Source organism: Dysidea avara, chromosome 5, assembly GCF_963678975.1.
Source record: "Dysidea avara chromosome 5, odDysAvar1.4, whole genome shotgun sequence".
In the NCBI taxonomy this organism is placed as follows: domain Eukaryota; kingdom Metazoa; phylum Porifera; class Demospongiae; order Dictyoceratida; family Dysideidae; genus Dysidea; species Dysidea avara.
Window position 1 is genome coordinate 20631767 of NC_089276.1, and position 22795 is coordinate 20654561.

The 22795-nt window shown below is 37.8% G+C and overlaps 1 protein-coding gene across 1 annotated transcript in view; it reads right to left on the reverse strand.

The window, feature by feature from the left end:
• Positions 1-20920, reverse strand: part of LOC136255095 (uncharacterized) — a 29870-nt gene extending 8950 nt beyond the window's left edge. The window contains exon 1 of the mRNA XM_066047815.1: positions 19476-20920. The gene's annotated coding sequence lies outside the window, so the exon portion shown is untranslated. The remainder of the gene's footprint in view (positions 1-19475) is intronic.
• Positions 20921-22795: the final 1875 nt, after the last annotated feature.

Here is a 22795-nt window from a genome sequence, read left to right on the forward strand (position 1 = left end):
ATACATTGACGTAATTGAGAGGGTGTGCTTGTGACTCAACTGATTCACAAACAGTTTCAAGCATGGGTGGTACAGCATTTGCAGGTTGATTCTCTGGTTGGATGGAAGAAACTGTTTCAGAAGACTCTGAGTATTTTTCTAAATGTTATGCTCCAGCTTAGTTAATGCAAAAGTATACCATGCTTCAATTGTACTCAACACAAAAAAAACTGACTTACTCTGGAGATGTTTTGAGTGGTCAGGCCATCCATGGACTGCAACAGTCATGCACACTATACTTTTTATTGATCCGATATGATATTTAAGTCAGAGATATCTCTTTCATGAAATAATCAACTACATGTGCTAAGTATGTCAAGCTAGGGAGTCTGAGGGCATGCTCCCTCAAGGAAACTTTTGAAAATATATGCTTTGAAATGGCATGTGGAGGCTATTTTCATAATACACATGATCAATGGGCTCAATGCAATGCCATGCAGTTGATTCGCTGGAACACTTTTGAAAAGACAATTAACAATGTAAATCATTTAGACCAAGCAGTGTAAGAGCACTTGCTATAATTTACACTGAATGCTCTATTAGAGTATATTACGATGACTGCTCTATTAGAGTATCTCGATCTTTTTCCGCATACAAATTGAAGTAGCTGAAAAGTGGTCCAGGAATATGTCACCATGGGCTCCGGCCTACTTAGTACTACAGCCATAGATTCTATTGTGTGTGGTACAGTAATGCTGTATAGTAACATTTGAGTAGAATATTCAAGGTTCCAAAACTCAGGCCTGCTCAGTGCTCAGCCTGAATTGTTTAGCTTTTTTACGGAGGCAGCTGCCTCGGTTGCCTCAATGGTAGCTACGCCACTGAATGGGTCAATATTACGTAATCAAGACACACGATAGTGTGTCGTGCGGCCCAAGAAGCCGGCGCGCCACACCGTGAGTATATTGACAGGAAGAACGAAAACGTCATTTTCACACCTTTGTATCTTGGTGATCACTTATCTGATTGGAACCAAATTTGCTACACAGTTGCCCGCCAGCCAAGGGAGTCTACATTCCAAATTTGAAGGAAATTGCTCCAGCCATTTCCGAGATACGAGCTGCCAAAGTTTCGTTTTTTTTCTTCGTTTTTTTTTTCTTCTTCTTCTTCGTCTTTTCGCACACTTGCAAAAATTGCTATAACAAGCAAACGCGTACTCCGATCGCCTTGAAATTTGGCACACAGAAAGGGAGTCCAAAGGCGAATCCTAGCATCAAATTTGGTACAAATCCGATGAATGGTTCAGGAGTTATGACCGATTATTCGCGTAAAACAAGATCGATTTGTTGTCACGCCTACAGGGTAAACCGCTTCATGGAATGAGTTGAAAATTGCTATGTAGATGGAGTAACCATCGTAGGAGTGCCTTTTGGTTGTTTGAAAGCAATCGAGATAAAGACCACGGAGATATGACACAAAACCCAACCTGTGTCACAATTACGCGATCGATTTTTATGAATAAAAAAGTATTAGTTTTCACGCCTACTAGGCAAACCGCTTAGAGCAATGAGCTGAAAATCGGTGTATAGCTGGAATAATCTTCATAGAAAGTCCTTGCAGTAGTACAGAAGAATCGGATTACAAACCACTGAGTTATGATTCGAAAGCCAACTCCGTGTAGCAAATGCGAGATCGAGATACTCTAATAGAACAGTCACCCTAATAGAACATTCGGCTAATTTATTTACTCCATTATAGAATTTTATTACATCACAAGTTATTCTGTAGGGAGTTCAGCTGCAAACAGTTAATCTTATAGACAGTTCAGCAAGAATACAGTCACCATGTGGAGAGTTAAGCAAATATATCACTATAGAGATTCAGAACATTACAAGTCACACTGAAGAAAGTTCAGCTATAAACAAGTCATGCACTGTGTAGAGAATTCAGCTACAATTAAGTCACTCTCTAGAGAATTCAGTTACACAACATTCAGCTACACATAAGTCACTGTGGAAAGAGTTCAGCTACAAACAAATTACCCTTTAGAGTGATCAGCTACAAACAAAACACTTTGCAGGGTGTTCAGCTGCAGCAAATCAACCTTTAGAGCGATCAGCAATGAACACAAATCTACCTGTAGAGAGATCAGCTAGAAACAAATCACCCTGAAGAGAGTTCAGCTACAAAAAATCACCCTGTAGAGACATCAGCTAGAAACTAGACACAATGTAGGGAGTTCAGCTACAAGCAATCACCCTGTAGAGAGTTCAGCTAAAACAAATCAACCTGCAGAGAGATCAGCTACAATCAGATCACCTTATAGAGAGTTCAGCTACAAACAGATTACCTGTAGAGAGATCGGCTACAAACAAATCAACCTGCAGAGAGATCAGCTACACACAAATCAACTTGTAGAGAGATCAGCTACAAACAAATCACCCTGTAGAGACATCAGCTAGAAACTACACACAATGTAAGGAGTTCAGCTACAAACAAATCACCCTGTAGAGAGATCAGCTACAAACTAGACACAAAGTAAGGAGTTCAGCTACAAGTAAATTACCCTGTAGAGAGTTCATCTACAAACAAATCAACCTGTAGAGCAATCAGCTAGAAACAAATCACCCTGAAGAGAGGTCAGCTACAAAAAAATCACCATGTAGAGAGATCAGCTACAAACAAATTGCCCTGTAGAGAGATCAGCTACAAGCAAAACACCCTGTAGAGAATTCAGCAACAAAGAAACCACCATGTAGAGAGTTCAGCTACAAACAAATTACCCTGTAGAGAGATCGGCTACAAACAAATCAGCCTGTAGAGAGTTCAGCTAAAACAAATCAACCTGCAGAGAGATCAACTACTAACAAATCACCTTATAGAGAGTTCAGCTACAAACAAGTCAACCTGCAGAGAGATCAGCTACACACAAATCAACTTGTAAAGAGATCAACTACAAACAAATCACCCTGTAGAGAGATCAGCTAGAAACTACACACAATGTAAGGAGTTCAGCCACAAATAAATCACCCTGTAGAGAGTTCAGCTAAAACAAATCAACCTGCAGAGAGATCAGCTACAAACAAATCACCTTTTAGACAGTTCAGCTACAAATAAATTACCTTGTAGAGAGATCGGCTACAAACAAATTAACCTGCAGAGAGATCAGCTACACACAATTCAACTTGTAGAGAGATCAGCTACAAACAAATCACCCTGTAGAGAGATCAGCTAGAAACTAGACACAAAGTAAGGAGTTCAGCTACAAGCAAATCACCGTGTAGAGAGCTCAGCTACAAACAAACCAACCTGTAGAGCGATCAGCTAGAAACAAATCACCCTGAAGAGAGGTCGGCTACAAAAAAATCACCCTGTAGAGATATCAGCTAGAAACAAATCACCTTGAAGAGAGGTCAGCTACAAAAAAATCACCCTGTAGAGAGATCAGCTAGAAACAAATCACCCTGAAGAGAGGTCAGCTACAAACAAAACACTTTGCAGAGAATTCAGCTACAAACAAATCAGCTTGTAGAGAGATCAGTTACACACAAATCAACCTGTAGAGAGATAAGCTAGAAACAAGTCACCCTGTAGAGAGTAGCTACAAGCAAAACACCCTGTAGAGAGTTCCGCAACAAAGAAACCACCATGTAGAGAGTTCAGCTGCAAAGAAATCACCTTATAGAGAGTTCAGCTACAAACAAATCACCCTGTAGAGACATCAACTAGAAACTAGACACAATGTAAGGAGTTGAGCTACAAACAAATTACCCTGTAGAGAGATCGGCTACAAACAAATCAACCAGTAGAAAGATCAGCTACACACAAATCAACTTGTAGAGAGATCAGCTACAAACAAATCAACTTGTAGAGAGATCAGCTACAAACAAATCACCCTGTAGAAAGATCAGCTAGAAACTAGACACAATGTAAGGAGTTCAGCTACAAGTAAATCACCCTGTAGAGAGTTCAGCTAAAACAAATCAACCTGCAGAGAGATCAGCTACAAATAAATCACTTTACAGACAGTTCAGCTACAAACAAATTACCTTGTAGAGAGATCGGCTGCAAATTAATCAACCTGCAGAGAGATCAGCTACATACAAATCAACTTGTAGAGAGATTAGCTACAAACAAATCACCCTGTAGAGAGATCAGCTAGAAACTAGATACAATGCAAGGAGTTCAGCTACAAGCAAAATCACCCTTTAGTGAGTTCAGCTACAAACAAATCAACCTGCAGTGAGATCACCCACAAAAACGCACTTGTACAGAGTTCAGTTACAAACAAATCACCCTGTAGAGAGATCAGGTAGAAGAATTCACCTTGTAGAGAGTTCAGCAACAAAGAAACCACCATGTAGAGAGTTCAGCTGCAAACAAATCACCCAGTAGAAAGATCAGCTAGAAGAAGTTACCTTGTAGAGAGTTCAGTTACAAAGAAACCATCATATAGAGAGTTCAGCTACAAAGTAATTACCCCGTAGAGAGTTCAGCTAGAAGAAGTCACCTTGTAAAGAGTTCAGCTACAAAGAAACCATCATGTACAGAGTTCAGCTACAAAGAAACCACCTGTACAGAATTCAACTACAAACAAATCACCCTGTATAGAGATCAGCTAGAAGAAGTTACCTTGTAGATAGTTCAGCTACAACAATTCACCCTGTAGAAAGATCAGCTAGAAGAAGTCACCTTGTATAGTGTTCAGTTACAAAGAAACCATCATGTAGAGAGTTCAGCTGCAAACAAATCACTTTGTAGAGAGTTCAGCTACAAAGAAACCGCCATGTAGAGAGTTCAGCCTCATACAAACCACCTTGTAGAGAATTCAACTACAACAAATCACCCTGTAGAGAAGAAGTTACCTTGTAGAGAGTTCAGCTACAAAGAAACCATCATGTCGGGAGTTCAGCTACAAAGAAACCACCATGTAGAGAGTTTAGCTGCAAACAAATCACCTGTAGAGAGTTCAGCTAGAAACAAATCACCCCGTAGAGAGATCAGCTGGACGAAGTCACCTTGTAGAGAGTTCAGCTACAAAGAAACCATCATGTAGAGAGTTCAGCTGCAAACAAATCACCCTACAGAGAGTTCAGCTACAAAAAAATCACCCTGTAGAGAGTTCAGCTAGACGAAGTCACCTTATAGAGAGTTCAGCTACAAAGCAACCATCATGTAGAGAGTTCGGCTACAATGACACCACCATGTAGAGAGTTTAGCTGCAAACAAATCACCTGTAGAGAGTTCAGCTAGAAACAAAATACCCTGTAGAGAGACCAGCTAGAAGAGGTTACCTTGTAGAGAGTTCAGCTACAAAGAAACCATCCTGTATATAGTTCAGCTACATTTCAAGTCACCCAGTAGAGAGATCAGCTGCAAAAAAATATCCTGTGGGGCATAATGGGCATGTAATAAATATCTAATCAAAAAACAGCCAAGCTGTAAAAAAAGGTGCGACCCCCCAAAAGGCCATGGTGAAAAAAGATGTGAAATCCAAGGTGGCGGCCAAGAAATGGCTGTGATGGTAGGTTAATGGTTACATTTTAATAACAACAATTCAGGTGAATTTGGTGCCAAGACCAAGCGGCACAAAACTCACCTGAATTGTCGTTATTAAAATGTAACCATTAACCTACATCACAGCCATTTCTTGGCCGCCACCTTGGATTTCACATCTTTTTTCACCATGGCCTTTTGGGGGGCCGCACCTTTTTTTACAGCTTGGCTGTTTTTTGATTAGATATCACTTCTTTTTGTATTTGTATACTGCAAAGCCGGCCTATGGCTGGCTTTGGGGCTTTTTTAACCCATGTGTTTTTTTCTTTACTACAGGAAGAAGAAAAGAACTTAAAGAAGTACTTCAATTATTTTGATTTTATTAGTAATTATACAAATTATATACATATATTTATTACATGCCCATTATGCCCCACAGGATATTTTTTTGCAGCTGATCTCTCTACTGGGTGACTTGAAATGTAGCTGAACTATATACAGGATGGTTTCTTTGTAGCTGAACTCTCTACAAGGTAACCTCTTCTAGCTGGTCTCTCTACAGGGTATTTTGTTTCTAGCTGAACTCTCTACAGGTGATTTGTTTGCAGCTAAACTCTCTACATGGTGGTGTCTTTGTAGCTGAACTCTCTACATGATGGTTTCTTTGTAGCTGAACTCTCTATAAGGTGACTTCGTCTAGCTGAACTCTCTACAGGGTGATTTTTTTGTAGCTGAACTCTCTGCAGGGTGATTTGTTTGCAGCTGAACTGTCTACATGATGGTTCTTTGTAGCTGAACTCTCTACAAGGTGACTTCGTCCAACTCTCTACAGGTGATTTGTTTGCAGCTAAACTCTCTACATGGTGGTTTCTTTGTAGTTGAACTCCCTACATGATGGTTTCTTTGTAGCTGAACTCTCTACAAGGTAACTTCTTCTCTACAGGGTGATTTGTTGTAGTTGAATTCTCTACAAGGTGGTTTGTATGAGGCTGAACTCTCTACATGGCGGTTTCATTGTAGCTGAATTCTCTACAGAGTGATTTGTTTGCAGCTGAACTCTCTACATGATGGTTTCTTTGTAACTGAACACTCTACAAGGTGACTTCTTCTAGCTGATCTTTCTACAGGGTGAATTGTTGTAGCTGAACTATCTACAAGGTAACTTCTTCTAGCTGATCTCTATACAGGGTGATTTGTTTGTAGTTGAATTCTGTACAGGTGGTTTCTTTGTAGCTGAACTCTGTACATGATGGTTTCTTTGTAGCTGAACTCTTTACAAGGTGACTTCTTCTAGCTGAACTCTCTACGGGGTAATTTCTTTGTAGTTGAACTCTCTATATGATGGTTTCTTTGTAACTGATCTCTCTACAAGGTAACTTCTTCTAGCTGATCTTTCTACTGGGTGATTTGTTTGCAGCTGAACTCTCTACATGGTGGTTTCTTTGTTGCTGATAGGGACCCGCCGATTATGCTGGCATAATTATGAGCATAATAGGTGTCTGAAAGCATTGAGCATAATAGGTAGAATATTTGTGTAATAGTATGAATTCTTGCTTATCAAAATAGCTATCACAGAAAGATCGATATACTCTAATAGAACAGTCAGTAACTCTAATAGAACAATCACATAGCTGACTGTTCTATTAGAGTATATCGATCTTTTCTGTGATATGAATTTTGACAAGTAAGTTTGTGCTTCAGCCACTTATTATTTATCCATAGATTGGAGATTATTAGCAGAGCATGAGAACTGAGGCATAAATAATTGGGCATAATTTAAGCATAATAGGTAAATTTTTGAGCAGTGCAGCATAGCATAATAGGTAAAATTATGAGCATAATCGGCGGGTCCCTAGTTGCTGAACTCTCTACAAGGTGAATTCTTCTACCTGATCTCTCTACAGGGTAATTTGTTTGTAACCGAACTCTGTACAAGTGCGTTTTTGTGGGTGATCTCACTGCAGGTTGATTTGTTTGTAGCTGAACTCACTAAAGGGTGATTTTGCTTGTAGCTGAACTCCTTGCATTGTATCTAGTTTCTAGCTGATCTCTCTACAGGGTGATTTGTTTGTAGCTGATCTCTCTACAAGTTGATTTGTGTGTAGCTGATCTCTTTGCAGGTTGATTAATTTGCAGCCGATCTCTCTACAAGGTGATTTGTTTGTAGCTGAACTGTCTATAAAGTGATTTATTTGTAGCTGATCTCTCTGCAGGTTGATTTGTTTTAGCTGAACTCTCTACAGGGTGATTTACTTGTAGCTGAACTCCTTACATTGTGTCTAGTTTCTAGCTGATCTCTCTACACGGTGATTTGTTTGTAGCTGATCTCTCTACAAGTTGATTTGTGTGTAGCTCATCTTTCTACAGGTTGATTTGTTTGTAGCCGATCTCTCTACAGGGTAATTTGTTTGTAGCTGAACTCTGTACAAGGTGCTTTTTTGTAGGTGATCTCACTGCAGGTTGATTTGTTTGTAGCTGAACTCACTAAAGGGTGTTTTGCTTGTAGCTGAACTCCTTACATTGTGTCTAGTTTCTAGCTGATCTCTCTACAGGGTGATTTTGTTTGTAGCTGAATTCTCTATAAGGTGATTTGTTTGCAGTTGAACTCTCTACATGGTGGTTTCTTTGTTGCTGAACTCTCTACAGGGTGTTTTGCTTGTAGCTGAACTCTCCACAGGGTGATTTGTTTCTAGCTTATCTCTCGACAGGTTGATTTGTGTGTAACTGATCTCTCTACAAGCTGATTTGTATGTAGCTGAATTCTCTGCAAAGTGTTTTGTTTGTAGCTGACCTCTCTTCAGGGTGATTTGTTTCTAGCTGATCTCTCTACAGGGTGATTTTTTTGTAGCTGACCTCTCTTCAGGGTGATTTGTTTCTAGCTGATCTCTCTACAGGGTGATTTTTTGTAGCTGACCTCTCTTCAGGGTGATTTGTTTCTAGCTGATTGCTCTGTAGGTTGATTTGCTTGTAGATGAACTCTCTACAGGGTAACTTGCTTGTAGCTGAACTCCTTACTTTGTGTCTAGTTTGTAGCTGATCTCTCTACAGGGTGATTTGTTTGTAGCTGAACTCCTTACATTGTGTGTAGTTTCTAGCTGATCTCTCTACAAGGTGATTTGTTTGTAGCTAATCTCTATACAAGTTGATTTGTGTGTAGCTGATCTCTCTGCAGGGTGATTTGTTTGTAGCCGATCTCTCTACAAGGTAATTTGTTTGTAGCTGAACTATCTATAAGGTGATTTGTATGTAGCTAATCTCTCTGCAGATTGATTTGTTTTAGCTGAACTCTGATTTGTTTTTAGCTTATCACTGTACAGGTTGATTTGTGTGTAACTGATCTCTCTACAAGCTGATTTGTTTGTAGCTGATAACTCTGCAGGTTGATTTGTTTCTAGATGATCTCTCTACAGGTTGATTTGTTTGTTGCTGATCGCTCTAAAAGTTGATTTGTTTGTAGCTGAACTCTCTGCAAAATGTTTTGTTTGTAGTTGATCTCTCTACAAGGTGATTTTTTGTAGCTGACCTCTCTTCAGGGTGATTTGTTTCTAGCTGATCGCTCTACAGGTTGGTTTGTTTGTAGCTGAACTCTCTACACGGTGATTTGCTTGTAGCTGAACTCCTTACATTGTGTCTAGTTTCTAGCTGATCTCTCTACACGGTGATTTGTTTGTAGCTGATCTCTCTACAAGTTGATTTGTGTGTAGCTCATCTTTCTACAGGTTGATTTGTTTGTAGCCGATCTCTCTACAGGGTAATTTGTTTGTAGCTGAACTCTGTACAAGGTGCTTTTTTGTAGGTGATCTCACTGCAGGTTGATTTGTTTGTAGCTGAACTCACTAAAGGGTGTTTTGCTTGTAGCTGAACTCCTTACATTGTGTCTAGTTTCTAGCTGATCTCTCTACAGGGTGATTTTGTTTGTAGCTGAATTCTCTATAAGGTGATTTGTTTGCAGTTGAACTCTCTACATGGTGGTTTCTTTGTTGCTGAACTCTCTACAGGGTGTTTTGCTTGTAGCTGAACTCTCCACAGGGTGATTTGTTTCTAGCTTATCTCTCGACAGGTTGATTTGTGTGTAACTGATCTCTCTACAAGCTGATTTGTATGTAGCTGAATTCTCTGCAAAGTGTTTTGTTTGTAGCTGACCTCTCTTCAGGGTGATTTGTTTCTAGCTGATCTCTCTACAGGGTGATTTTTTTGTAGCTGACCTCTCTTCAGGGTGATTTGTTTCTAGCTGATCTCTCTACAGGGTGATTTTTTGTAGCTGACCTCTCTTCAGGGTGATTTGTTTCTAGCTGATTGCTCTGTAGGTTGATTTGCTTGTAGATGAACTCTCTACAGGGTAACTTGCTTGTAGCTGAACTCCTTACTTTGTGTCTAGTTTGTAGCTGATCTCTCTACAGGGTGATTTGTTTGTAGCTGAACTCCTTACATTGTGTGTAGTTTCTAGCTGATTTCTCTACAAGGTGATTTGTTTGTAGCTAATCTCTATACAAGTTGATTTGTGTGTAGCTGATCTCTCTGCAGGGTGATTTGTTTGTAGCCGATCTCTCTACAAGGTAATTTGTTTGTAGCTGAACTATCTATAAGGTGATTTGTATGTAGCTAATCTCTCTGCAGATTGATTTGTTTTAGCTGAACTCTGATTTGTTTTTTAGCTTATCACTGTACAGGTTGATTTGTGTGTAACTGATCTCTCTACAAGCTGATTTGTTTGTAGCTGATAACTCTGCAGGTTGATTTGTTTCTAGATGATCTCTCTACAGGTTGATTTGTTTGTTGCTGATCGCTCTAAAAGTTGATTTGTTTGTAGCTGAACTCTCTGCAAAATGTTTTGTTTGTAGTTGATCTCTCTACAAGGTGATTTTTTGTAGCTGACCTCTCTTCAGGGTGATTTGTTTCTAGCTGATTGCTCTGTAGGTTGATTTGCTTGTAGATGAACTCTCTACAGGGTAACTTGCTTGTAGCTGAACTCCTTACTTTGTGTCTAGTTTGTAGCTGATCTCTCTACAGGGTGATTTGTTTGTAGCTGAACTCCTTACATTGTGTGTAGTTTCTAGCTGATCTCTCTACAAGGTGATTTGTTTGTAGCTAATCTCTATACAAGTTGATTTGTGTGTAGCTGATCTCTCTGCAGGGTGATTTGTTTGTAGCCGATCTCTCTACAAGGTAATTTGTTTGTAGCTGAACTATCTATAAGGTGATTTGTATGTAGCTAATCTCTCTGCAGATTGATTTGTTTTAGCTGAACTCTGATTTGTTTTTTAGCTTATCACTGTACAGGTTGATTTGTGTGTAACTGATCTCTCTACAAGCTGATTTGTTTGTAGCTGATAACTCTGCAGGTTGATTTGTTTCTAGATGATCTCTCTACAGGTTGATTTGTTTGTTGCTGATCGCTCTAAAAGTTGATTTGTTTGTAGCTGAACTCTCTGCAAAATGTTTTGTTTGTAGTTGATCTCTCTACAAGGTGATTTTTTGTAGCTGACCTCTCTTCAGGGTGATTTGTTTCTAGCTGATCGCTCTACAGGTTGGTTTGTTTGTAGCTGAACTCTCTACACGGTGATTTGCTTGTAGCTGAACTCCTTACATTGTGTCTAGTTTCTAGCTGATCTCTCTACACGGTGATTTGTTTGTAGCTGATCTCTCTACAAGTTGATTTGTGTGTAGCTCATCTTTCTACAGGTTGATTTGTTTGTAGCCGATCTCTCTACAGGGTAATTTGTTTGTAGCTGAACTCTGTACAAGGTGCTTTTTTGTAGGTGATCTCACTGCAGGTTGATTTGTTTGTAGCTGAACTCACTAAAGGGTGTTTTGCTTGTAGCTGAACTCCTTACATTGTGTCTGAACTGTACATTGTGTCTGTTTTGCTTGTAGCTGAACTCCATTGTGTCTGAACTGTACATTGTGTCTGTTTTGCTTGTAGCTGAACTCCTTTTTTGTAGGTGATCTCACTGCAGGTTGATTTGTTTGTAGCTGAACTCACTAAAGGGTGTTTGTTTGTAGCTGAACTCTCTACAGGGTGATTTGCTTGTAGCTGAACTCCTTACATTGTGTGTAGTTTCTAGCTGATCTCTCTACAGGGTGATTTGTTTGTAGCTGATCTCTCTACAAGTTGAATTCTGTGTAGCTGATCACTCTGCAGGTTGATTTGTTTGTAGCCGATCTCTCTACAAGGTAATTTGTTTGTAGCTGAACTATCTATAAGGTGATTTGTTTGTAGCTGATCTCTCTGCAGGTTGATTTGTTTTAGCTGATCTCTCTACAAGTTGATTTGTGTGTAGCTGATCTCTCTGCAGGTTGATTTGTTTGTAGCTGATCTCTCTACATGTAATCTGTTTGTAGCTAAACTCTCTATAAGGTGATTTGTCTGTAGCTGATCTCTCTGCAGGTTGATTTGTTTGTAGCCGATCTCTCTACATGTAATCTGTTTGTAGCTGAACTCTCTATAAGGTGATTTGTCTGTAGCTGATCTCTCTGCAGGTTGATTTGTTTTAGCTGAACTCTCTACAGGGTGATTGCTTGTAGCTGAACTCCTTACATTGTGTCTAGTTTCTAGCTGATGTCTCTACAGGGTGATTTTTTGTAGCTGAACTCTCTACAGGGTGATTTGTTTCTAGCTTATCTCTCTACAGGTAGATTTGTGTTGATTTGTTCATTGCTGATCGCTCTAAAGGTTGATTTGTTGCAGCTGAACACCCTGCAAAGTGTTTTGTTTGTAGCTGATCACTCTAAAGGGTAATTTGTTTGTAGCTGAACTCTCTCCACAGTGACTTGTGTGTAGCTGAATTCTGTGTAACTGAATTCTCTAGAGAGTGACTTAATTGTAGCTGAATTCTCTACACAGTGCATGACTTGTTTATAGCTGAACTTTCTTCAGTGTGACTTGTAATGTTCTGAATCTCTATAGTGATATATTTGCTTAACTCTCCACATGGTGACTGTCTTCTTGCTGAACTGTCTATAAGATTAACTGTTTGCAGCTGAACTCCCTACAGAATAACTTGTGATGTAATAAAATTCTATAATGGAGTAAATAAATTAGCCGAATGCTCTATTAGGGTGACTGTTCTATTAGAGTATCTCGATCTCGCATTTGCTACACGGAGTTGGCTTTCGAATCATAACTCAGTGGTTTGTAATCCGATTCTTCTGTACTACTGCTAGGACTTTCTATGAAGATTATTCCAGCTATACACCGATTTTCAGCTCATTGCTTTAAGCGGTTTGCCTAGTAGGCGTGAAAACTAATACTTTTATATTTATAAAAAATCGATCGCGTAATTGTGACACAGGTTGGGTTTTGTGTCATATCTCCGTGGTCTTTATCTCGATTCCTTTCAAACCACCAAAAGGCACTCCTACGATGGTTACTCCATCTACATAGCAATTTTCAACTCATTCCATGAAGCGGTTTACCCTGTAGGCGTGACAACAAATCGATCTTGTTTTACGCGAATAATCGGTCATAACTCCTGAACCATTCATCGGATTTGTACCAAATTTGATGCTAGGATTCGCCTTTGGACTCCCTTTCTGTGCGCCAAATTTCAAGGCGATCGGAGTACGCGTTTGCGTGTTACAGCAATTTTTGCAAGTGTGTGAAAAGACGAAGAAGAAAAAAAACGAAGAAAAAAAAACGAAACTTTGGCAGCTCGTATCTCGGAAATGGCTGGAGCGATTTCCTTCAAATTTGGAATGTAGACTCCTTTGGCTGGCGGACAACTGTGTAGCAAATTTGGTTTCAATCAGATAAGCGATCACCGAGATACAAAGGTGTGAAAATGACGTTTTTGTTCTTCCTGTCAATATACTCACGGTGTGGCGCGCCGGCTTCTTGGGCCGCACGACACACTACCGTGTGTCTTGATTAGTGTTCCACCGATAATCGGATCGGTATCGTATCGGAGCCGATATTGGGCTTTTCGTATCGATCGGTATCGGTTATTCAGGTATTCCGATACCGATTAATAGCCACTCGCGCCAATCGTCATAACCATAACTATCATCATAAATCCTATGCTAGCAAAACGTGAGGTATAACAAGTTGGAAATAGTGTTGAGTATTATTCTAGCATAAAAAGTGCAGGAATTGCTTTGCTAAACATCAAGCAACTGCTACTTACTATGTTTGCATGAAAAAGATCGAAATACTCTAATAGAACAGTCACCGCACAATAATATATTCTACTAGAACAGTCACACATAGCCAGCTTGAGATGATTGTAAATTGTATAGCAATTATCGGTATCGGTATCTGTATCGGTGAAAATTTGCTTCTAGGTATCGGTATCGGATCGGTAGTTATTTTTCTGTATCGGTGGAACCCTAGTCTTGATATGTATATAATTTGTATAATTACTAATAAAATCAAAAATAATTGAAGTACTTCTTTAAGTTCTTTTCTTCTTCCTGTAGTAAAGAAAAAAAAACACATGGGTTAAAAAAGCCCCAAAGCCAGCCATAGGCCGGCTTTGCAGTATACAAATACAAAAAGAAGTGATATCTAATCAAAAACAGCCAAGCTGTAAAAAAAGGTGTTGCCCCCAAAAAGGCCATGGTGATAAAAGATGTGAAATCCAAGGTGGCGGCCAAGAAATGGCTGTGATGGTAGGTTAATGGTTACATTTTAATAACGACATTTCAGGTGAATTTTGTGCCGCTTGGTCTTGGCACCAAATTCACCTGAATTGTTGTTATTAAAATGTAACCATTAACCTACCATCACAGCCATTTCTTGGCCGCCACCTTGGATTTCACATCTTTTTTCTCCATGGCCTTTTTGGGGGCCGCACCTTTTTTTACAGCTTGGCGGTTTTTGATTAGATATTATTACTACAAGTAACTAGGGATTTGCAGCACATATCGATACGGAAATATATCGATACTGCAAATAAGTATCACGATACGATACTGTACTTAGAAAATATCTATATATCGGAGTTTTCTAGTAGAAAAGTCAGTGTGCTCTATTACTGTAAGATACTCAAATAAAAAGCCTCTCTATTTACCTGTGCTATAAATGTAACGCTACGAGAAGCCATACAAATACGTGTGTGTAAGTGCTGCTGTTATGGCTAAAATATTCTTACCCAGGTCTTCTAAAAACAGTTTTAGGCCAATGAAACTTGATTAGCAGTTTCGCGTCATCGCCCACATGCTTTTGATACACCCGCATGGAATTTCATTATTGGTATTTCAGATCGAAATACTCTAATAAAGCAGTCACTTTTACTCTAATAGAGCAATCAGCTATACTCTAATGGAAAAATCACTTGTTATATGGATTAGTAACGTACTTTAGCTATTTATGCAAGAATAATCAATGTAGATCTCACTGTTTTTTGCAGAAATCTTCATGTTTGGGATGTGTGTTGTGCTTTTGGAAAATAATGAATAATGATTAATAACCGCCCGCCCGCATCAAATTTTCAAAATTCTAAGCGAGAAACTGGCAATCAAGTTTCATTGGCCTTAAGTATAAGTATAAAGAACTGAACCACCAAGCAGTAAACAACCTGCTGTAGCCATCTTGACAACTCATCAAAATGCGGAGTAATCCGGACAAACCTTTGTGGGAGCATGTATTAAAATGTTTGTGGTAGCTAATTGTCTGGTAGAGGCAGATATCTAGGTAGAGATGTACTTTTTAACAGCAACTCTGTTTTTCAAATATCAAAACACAGTAGCTATATGTCACATCAGTAATTCAGTATAAGGCCACTCCAAATAAATTCTCTGTTTCCCGTCCTGGGCTCAAGCATATTTGCATGCGGGCAGGCGGTTCAATTCCATTATTCATTATAAGATAGGGTTTCCACTCAAGATAAGAAGGTGCTTCTTTTTGTTGTTTCTGGATATTTTCACACAGACTGACCTTTAAGATAAATGAAACAAAGTGCTAATTTGTTATTGAATAGTTTGTAGCATTCAATATCAACATAATTTTACCACATGCAAATATCCAAAAAGTGGTCACGTGACCAAAAATCTTATGATGTAGGATTTCCACTGCAAAATGGCATGATTCATTAGCTCTTTTCATTGTTTCTAGTTTGTTTCACACAGACTGACCTTTAAGATAACAAACAATCACCAGTTTATTGTTAAACTGTCTGTTGCTTTCAATATCAATGCAGTTTTAACTGTAAATATCCAAAAACTGGTCACGTGGCAAACAATCCAATTACACAGCTATACAGGATGTGCTATAGCACTAAAAAATGTAGAAGTTTTCGTTGAGGTACAAAATGTGCTAATTGTAACCTAGATCACCTTAAAATACAAAGAGTTTTCAAATAAGCTGTCCAATGTAGCTATTAATACGGTATTTTGGTCACGTGGCCACTTTTAGGATATTTTGTGCATTAAAAATGTGCTGATACCAAATGCTGCAAGCAATCCAATAATAAACTAGCACTTGTTTGCTTTATCTTAAAGGTCAGTCTGTGTAAAAATCTCCAGAAACAACAAAAGAAAGCACCTTCTCAGTTTGAGTTGGAAACCCTATATAAGATTGGCGGCTTTTCAAACCATTATTTACCTGGCACAACCATAAAAAGCTGCATAACTGCATGCTTATAACTTCACCTTAAGCCTGTTCCTTCCTTTTTAAGTTGCAAAAATAACACAAACGTGAAGTTTGTGCCGACGTGATAGCACTGCTGACACGTGAGCTGACATGGTTCAAGTGAGCCTGTCAGTATGCAACAATAACCGGAAAATAATGGAAGAATACGGAATAATGGAATATTTAGAGCTGACAGTAACTAGATGAGGGCGGTGGACGAGAAACAGAGAATTTATTTGGAGTGGCATAATACTGTAGTTTCACTGAATAAAGAAATTTGTATACACAGTGAATGTAAAATCAGTGTCGGCTCTTTAAGGTACAGGATATTATTACAATTATTAGCTAATACGCCAGTCATAACTAGCTATGACCACTTCATTATAGTATCGTGATACAGTATCGTATCGAAAAGTTTATTGATGGTGATACGCGATACACAAAATTCACTGTATCGCAGAACACTAAAAGTAACGAAGTTACTAATCTCGTTAGTTATCCTCTGTGTAATGCCTAGCCACAACAAAGTAACGAAGCCTACTGAATGAAGTTTATTCACCATGCAGCTTCTTACTTATAACCAAGATTTGCACATTGTCCAACAACGCAATCATGTCACGTGATAAGGTGGTAGTTTTACACGTGACAGCTTAAGGCTGTGGACACAAAGTAATGTAATATTATTATAGTTACTTTATTTTATGGGTAATATGTAACTGTAACTTAGTAGTTCAGTTGCAAGTAATATGTAATATGTAACTAGTTACTTTTAAAAAGTAACTTTCCCAACACTGGGGATAGGGTAGGGTTCAGCTTTGGTTTCTTCTTCACTATTGTTATAATTATATAGAAATCACTTCAGTCAGATGCTTATAAGGTACAAACTAAGGAAGGTGCGTAGCTGTGGCACCGGTGGTACAGTGGTTACGAGCACTGATCATGAGTACGGATGCTCGAGTTCGAGCACCTGCTGAGGCAACTTTTTTTCGCTTTCTTAGGTTTTTTTGTCTAAGTATTATTTTAATGCACGTGACTGCCGGCACTATATCTTGCTTAATTATTATTACATTTAGAGTTGATTTGTAATCTTTTCAAGCCTTGTAATGCATGAAGAATACTTTAAAACTTTTAAAACATACTGTCGGGTGGAAGGTAGTCACTGGTGCTTACTTTAAAGAGTAAAGGGCATAGTTACTTCACTCAGGTTAACAATTTCAGCTCTACAGCAATTTCCCAATGGCTGTGTCATCAGCCTAAAGTATAAACCACTTCAAAGTCGGCATAACAATGCCATAATTGAAACCACAACTCCACCTTACATCATTGTGACACCTCCACTTTAGTGTTTACCTTTTATAAGTTGTTAACTTGATGTTTTTACTTGACATAGCCTCATGCCTATGGGTATACACCATTGAATTGAGAAATGTGCAATAGGTGAAACATATTTGCTCACCACAAAGTATACAAAGATCACTGAGATCTGATAAGACCTGAAGTTACTCTTATTACATCTACAAACTTGCAACTGCAGTTTCAAGACAGTCCAGGTTGCTAGATGGCTTCCTAATTCAATTGCACCATTTTTTCCTGTAAAATGTATGGAGAGCCCTGGAGAAAAAAATGTACCTTTTCAGTTTTTAAGCACTGTGCATGCCAAAGTAGCTAATTCCAATCCAACAAACTATTTATTTCTGAGATTGGCAATCAATACTCTATCTATTGAGCATTTAAAAAGTCTATTTTCCAAATTTAAAAACCGGGCTGAAATGCCTATGCAATGGTGGATGACGTAGGAAGAATGTAACATCTATAGGATGATATTGTCTAGTGGCTCTTTTCATTTCTAGATAGTAGGATGGGATAGATAGAGGGTACTCATTTTGGATGATTTTAAATAGTGTTTGTAACCTACATATCTTACGACATACTTAGAGACTTGGCCAAGAAAGCTGTTGTAACATATTTGTGACTGAACTGTATCTACTACTAAAGTCATTTAAAACCCATCTTTGTGACTGAGTAACTTGTAACTAGTTCTAAACACTTGACTTACTTACTGTCCAATAGAGCAAAGTTTTAGTAGGTAGGCCTGAGTCAAATATACTCAAAATTTTACCCAAAATGCTTTCAGGAAACTCCCAAAATTTTTACCTACATATTATGCTCATTCAGTGTTTCCATTATGCTTTGCATTATGCTACTTGGTTAACAACATTTCTTGCAATTATCTTGGAACATTTTAATCAGTGAATCTCTATTAGAGTTTTTCAGTAAAAGTGACTGTTCTATTAGAGAGTATCGATCTAGGAGTCATGTACAGTGCATTTGAGTGGTCTCTTGTAGTTAGCAGTTTCCACTAACTGCTCTGTTAGAGAGTATCAATCTGTTTTCATGGAATTAAGCTCCATAGTTTGAAATATCATGCTAGCATTACGTTGGCATAGCACTCCAGCCTATTATGCTTTTTATTGTGCTGGCATATTTGATGCAGGCCTATTAGTAGGCTTACTGCATGTAGTACAAAATAAACCACAGTTGCATTTCAGTTTGGCATTGTTTATGTGTATTTGATTTCCTTAAGCTATATATTCAGCAAAATCTGTTCCATAACTGAGCAAACATTACAAAACAAAAGATAAATATGCAGCTACAAAAAACAAAAATATTTTTAATGCACAAAAAACTAACATAGCTAACTACTTACAAAACTAAAAACTAAACATACTTACAAAATTATAGCTACAGAGGAGGTGCTGGTTGAAGCAATGTCGAACAGTGAAAAATAAAGCCTGTAGCCTTAGCCATTATTGAGTTATGCTTGTCTGAAGACATCAGTGAGTCAGTCAGTAGAAAATTTCAAAATTTTGTTTCAACCTATTGGAAGCATTTTGGGTAGTAGTGAAGGTATTTTTTTATACCTAACCAATACCATGAAAGTATCGTGAAGCTGGTTTTAGGGTGATACTTTTGGTGATCCATAAAATACAGTACCATTATACTGTATGTATTATGTACCACTTTCATACTTCAGATCAAAGGAAAGCCAGTGCATGTTACGTTATATCACATATTGCACTGGTTCACGAATGTTATACAAGATTTATGCACTGTAAACAGTGTAAACACATATCTCATCAAGGCAGTAAATATAATCTTGTTAATTCACGTTATTGAACAGTTAGGTGTCCGTTTGTCACATTAACTCATTCCTCAGATTTCTTTGATGTCATTTGCCATCTTTTTATGCAAAATATAGTCACACATCTTGAGATCAATTATGAGATTAAGTTTCTCGATTGTGGGATAGAGTTATAGTTCTAGACACCTTATCTCGATGTTACAAAATGCGCAATAAATAGATTGAACCATTAGCAGTATTCATGCACAACTGTAATTTTATTCATGGCTATGCTTTATTTATGGTGAATACCTGGCAGTACTTGTAACAGCATTAAACCATCATTATCAAGTTGTGTTTCGCTGTCTTGTGTCTTTTTGGTCATTACACAGTTGAGCATTTTTGTATGCTCATGTCATTTTGTACTCTTAGCACAGCAACATCTTGTTATTATTCTTATTTTGTTTCCAGTATCTAGTGTTGAAATTTACATGACCAAAATTAATATAAATACATTTGTGAAGCATGCCAGCAATTCCCTACATGTGTAGGTAGTTAGTTAATTAACCCACATGGCACATATTTAGACTTGAGCCAAATATGCTTTGAAAATAGTCTATTATGCTTCTGAGCAGTACTCAAAAATCCAGCCTATTATGCTCAAAATTATGCTTTCAATATCATTGATTATACTTTAGAGTTGGCTGTTTTATTGGAGTAGTATATCAGTCTTTCCTGAATGTTGTATTAGAGTAAGTGGTCGCTCTATTAGAGTATCTCAATCTTGTGATTTCTGTGAAGTGTAAATCATCAGCCAAGAAACAATGAAAATAGTAACATTACATACTTTCTTGATATGAAATGCAATATAAGCTGTATGTAGCATGTTTATGTTTTACTGTATTTTAAATTCAGCCTGTAAAGCTATGGTGATATTTTGATTAATCAACATGATCGTAACTAATTTTAAATGTACTTGTACTGTAGTTAAATATCCCTCATAAACCTTATTCCTGGAGTAAAGAAAAAGACAAGTTAAAAGAAACACCCAAAGCTGGCCATAGGCTGGCTTTAGGTACAATATCTAATTAGCTAAGCTGTAAAAAAGGGTGCAGCTTCCAAAGTGGAAAAATATGTGAAATCAAAGGTGGCGACCAAGAAATGGCTGTGATGGTAGAAGGAAAAAAAGTGCAGTATGACTCAGTATTGTGTGTTCAGCAATTGCACAACTTGACATCACTAAACAATATACCGTATAATTTGCTTTTTTGTTGTAAAATAATTTTTTTATGCGAAGCTTGCACAAAAACTTCTTACACGAAAATTTTTAAATAAGATCAAACTACACTAATAGAATGTAATTTTGTCATAAATCATACAAAAGTATTTTTACACAAATTTTTTTTGCACAAAAATAAAGCGAATTGGTTTAGTTTTCCTTATATAGAGCTTATTTTTCGATACAGCTCATTTCAACTATGTGACAAGATGGCTCAAGGTCTCTTAAGTACTTACCTAGCTTATGTTAGTTATAATAGCTTAAAGAAGTAGTACCACTGAAAGCGGTGAAACCCACAATCACTTCTGTAGGGAAGTTTTGGGTATGATGGACTATATAGCACAATTAATAACTTTATACACATGCTTTAACTCAGAATGAGTCTTTAGATACCTTCATATAAAATTAATGGGGTGATAGCATATATGTAGTATTTGTCTTTTCATCTAGCACACCCAAGTGGTATATATACTGTACATTACATGTACTAATAAAATGGCTACTTGGTACTTGCCTTATGTATTATATTCCCACACCCTTAGGCTTGCTTGGGCACATATATATATATATGTATCAGGCAAGGCAAATCCCTCATGGCCATAACGATATATTGATTACATAGAAACAGTTTACAATAATTAAACTGAGTATATACATATCCAAAATACTGTAATTCAATATATTATAATAGCTACATGTATGGCAACTTTTATGATGTTAATCAGTAATATTTTCATCAAGTTGATGATATTGTTGATGTAGATCTGTCTTTTGAAAGACGATCAATATCAAGGGTCATCACGACCTTTATTAAAGATAGATTATATACATGTATGTATATGTGACCCAGTCTGGGAAAACTGGTCATCACCCATGTTAGCAGATTTGATTTTTCACCCAGAACACAAAGCTACATGAATAAACTATTCAATTTCACACTCAAAATCAGCTGGACTTGAGTGGTCTGGTTTAGCTGGCTGCTTTTCCCAAGCCCAGTGGCAATCCGTACGTACAGTGTGGGGCATTAATGGAGCTCTGATCAGCCTGGGGATGACTGTATGTGGCTGTACAGCTCTGTGGTGTTGAATAAATACATCTGCTGTAAATTTCCTATTATTTTAGCCAGTTTTGATACCTGAATGGCCCATAACTTGGCTTAATTCATGATCATCCCAAAACATTCCTCTTCAATTTTTAAACAGCATCTTTCCTGCCTTCCAGGCCCCCCTTCCCACCTCTTTTGGAGCTTGCTTGATACAGCCAACCTGGGTTTAAAAAACTATCTAAACTGGTGGGAAACTTAGCTGTTGACTACTTTTTCAGTGGATGATTTGGACGGTAATAAATTGTTGTAAAACGTGTGAAATTTGGTACGCGTAGCTACCACCATTGGCAAGCTACAACACTCTGAATATTTAAAACGGCATTTCTTGATACTTTCAGATGGACGATAAGACCGGTTTTCCCAGACTGGGTCACATATATGTACATGCATGAGTGGTTCAAGTAAAATTCAAGTATCATTGCTGTATTTTAAATCTTTTTAAAATGCAGTTAAGTCCATGATGGATGTACTATCAACAAAATCAATTATTTTGATAAATTTTGTACATTGTGAAGTCATAATGATATGATGTCATAGTTAAGTTGCAATTTTTTCAAAATTAATTTGTTTAAAGGAAATAATAATTATTTGGATTTTACTTGTACCACCCACACATTTATAGCTGTAGTATAATATACTAATACAACATATCGTCTCTCATCTGAAAGCAGTAACAGCAATTTTTAATGTTTGTATACCATTACTAGTGCTGGTAAGAAATTCCTTGTGATTTGTATAGGTAATCACACACATTTGAGTGCAATTAGGAAATAATTGTACGAGTAAGTCAAAATTGCACAAGGCAAAGCTGAGTGCAATTTTGGCTGTTATGAGTACAATTACTCCATAATTGCACTCAAATGTGTGCGATTGTCTACTAATCACATACTGCAGGGCACATTTTGGGGCCTATAACTGACTTATACCCAATCTAGGGGGTAGCTAATTTGTATCTAGAGGGTCTGGGGCCATGCCCCCCTTGACAATCAGACCCTCCAAAATTGCATGAGAGTGATTTCAATAGTTTATCACAGTGTAGTATAATGTTAATGATTGTTCTATTAAGGTGACTGCTCTATTAGGGTATCTCCAGCTTGCATGTGTTATTGTAAGCTTTCTGTCAAATGCATATCACTTAGGAAATTTGAACACCATACCATATGCTTGATTCCTTTTGATAGTTTGTTAGAGTGAACAGGTCATTAAGGTAGCTACTATTTTCCTGACCACTATAATAGGGTGACTGTT